A 2,855-nucleotide genomic window follows, 5' to 3' on the forward strand; every position below is an offset into this window, starting at 1 on the left:
TTGAATTCTCAAAGTTGATTGGATAATTGAGGGTATGCCTTTCTTTTGCAGCATGGTTATATTCTGGTGATGTTTTGTTCACTTTGCCTAAACTCGAGTTGCTTTTTATACACACTTTCTCCAATATACCCTCAATTCCTGGCCTCAATATGACTTTTGAAGCTGGTTTTTGACACCAGACTTGCCATAAAACCTGAGAAAGCTATTTCTGAGTAAGTAATCATCCCTAATTTAGATACATCATTCTGCTTTCTAAGGACATGATTCTGAAAATAACTATTTCCACCGACTACTTTTCTTCTCAAGTTAGTATGAACAATCTATATTTCCATCAGGCTAGCTCACTTTCTTGTTTGCCCTCTTCAAACCTATTCTCTGCCCTGCCCTGTGCGGAGAGTCCTCATGGTACTGCCAACCCCACAGGGAGTGTGAAGGAAAAGGAGACCTCTAAACTATTTTCCATAACCTGTGTCTTAATTGCTTCAAGCATCAACGAAGGGACACTTGGATGAGTTTTCTCTTTTCTTTAGCGCAAGCAATGCGGCTTTTTCAGAGACAAATGGTCTGAGTTTTCTGGGGTTCTTCTTCCTTCTGTATAACATAAAGGGAGTGCGCCTAGCCAGCATGTCTCAGTGGTTGAGCATCAACCTGTGAACCAGAAGGTCATAGTCTGATTCCTGGTTAGGCCACATGTGGGGTTGCAGCCTCAAGCCCCAGTGTGGGGCGTGCAGGAGGCAGCCAATCAATGATTCTCTCTCATCCTTGATGTTTCTATCTTTCTCTCTCCCTCTCCTTTCTGCTCTGAAATCAATAAAAATATACAAAAAATAAAGGGAGTGTACTAGATATTTTCTAAGGTCCCATTTACCTCTGATTTGGGGACCTGAGAAATGGCTTTTTAGTTAAAAAAAAAAAAATACTGTCATGCTGGTGACAAGTGTGCATGGAACAAAGTTGCAGATCAGAAATCAAAGTCATCGTGTAAATGACCAGTGGGACCTCCCTTAACCATGTCAGAGCTCTGGTTAGCTGAGAAAGCTGTAAATGGATCATGTTGATCAACTTCAATGAACATCAAAGTGCTTTCAAACTGAAATCATACAAGAATCAGGGGTTGCTATGAGGAGTGTAGCAAAGGCTGCTACAGAAACCATTTCTCAGCCTCTGGATTTTAGGTCTCTAGTCAGCTTAAAATAGATATCCCCTTCCCCCCATCCAATTCCAGAAATTGCAATGGAATTAAAAATAGCAAGACAATAGTAATTTTCTAATGGGAAAAAGCATAAAACTAAAATTAGCTGAAGAGAGTAACGGCAGAGAATGACGTCTCAATTAGAAAGTCATTTTGGAAATCTGCACTGATTGTGCAACACCAAATTTAAGTTAGACATTTTTATATTTAAAGAAGTATCAGCACCTGTTTTCCTGTAGTCTCAGTGGAGAATACTCCAGGCTAAAGTCACGATGCTTCATATTCATGCATGGTCCTGTTTCAAGTTGCTATGTGAGGTTAGAAAAATGGCTGAATAGCTAAGGTTAAATCTCCCAGTTATCATGTGGATTAATAACAGATGCTCAAAGAGCTTTCACTATTCCACCCCTAATAGGCAAGTTAAAGTCACTTATTAAAAACACTTGTGAAAGCACTTTAGGTATTTCAGATCAAATCTACCATAATGTAGCCAAGGCACCACATATGGTTTTTGATACCTGGTGTGCCTTGGGTCTCATTTGTAGATAAGATCTTACGTGTGTTGGGAAAGAGATATAAAGTGCTTTTATGAAGTGAAGGCTCCTTTTAAACCCCCCAATTGGGCTACTGTGTAAGTCTGTTTTCAAAATCAGATTTTCTAAAAGCACAGTCTACCTGAGGTGCTGTGCCCATTGAACACAGAGTTATTCAGAAAGGTTAGTGATAACAACTATCCTCATTGAAGTACATATGTCACTTTAGAGCATGAATTGTGTCACTGATCCAGAACCTAAGAGAAAAACCTTTAACTTTGGGAAATATTTACATTTTCCTGGAAATCTCAAAATACAGGGTGTGAAGAATAATCAGAAATCACAAACAAGCTAGAGTTTTTCAAGGTCCCTTTCAATGTCTACCATTTTACTGTGAAAATTACAATAAATTCATTGTATAGATGAAAATGACATCTATGCTATTTAAACATTTGTTTCCTGTTGCAGAAGAAACCATCAAGGGAAAATGCTTTCTATTGTGTCATCATCAACATAATTCACTCTAAGAAGAGAATAAGATTTAGAAATTGTTAGTGGGGTGATACACACACAACACACACACAATCTTTTTATATTTCCTGATTTAACAAAGAAATGCTCTGGGAAAACTGCAGACCTGAATGAAAAGTCTGGTAATCTTTCTTTCTTGGATCTTCTGTAGCACTTACTATCTATAACAGTGATGGCGAACCTTTTGAGCTTGGCGTGTCAGCATTTTGAAAAACTCTAACTTAACTCTGGTGCCGTGTCACATATAGAAATTTTTTTGATATTTGAAACCATAGCAAAACAAAGATTTATATTTTTGATATTTATTTTATATATTTAAATGCCATTTAACAAAGAAAAATCAACCAAAAAAATGAGTTTGCGTGTCACCTCTGACACGCGTGTAATAGGTTCACCATCACTGGTCTATAATAATCATGTGGCACGAGGAAATGGTCTTGTATCTTTTCATGCACGCATTTCTTGTCCTTCAATTAGAACGTGAGCTTCTGGCAGAAAGTTCCCTATGGCGCTAAATGCAATGCCTGGTACATAATCTGGGTGCGCAAATCATTGATTGGCGTGTGCATTTGCACAGAAGAGCCTGGAGAGATACACTT

The sequence above is a fragment of the Myotis nattereri genome (assembly GCF_964212035.1).
Source record: "Myotis nattereri genome assembly, chromosome: 7".
Lineage (NCBI taxonomy): Eukaryota > Metazoa > Chordata > Mammalia > Chiroptera > Vespertilionidae > Myotis > Myotis nattereri.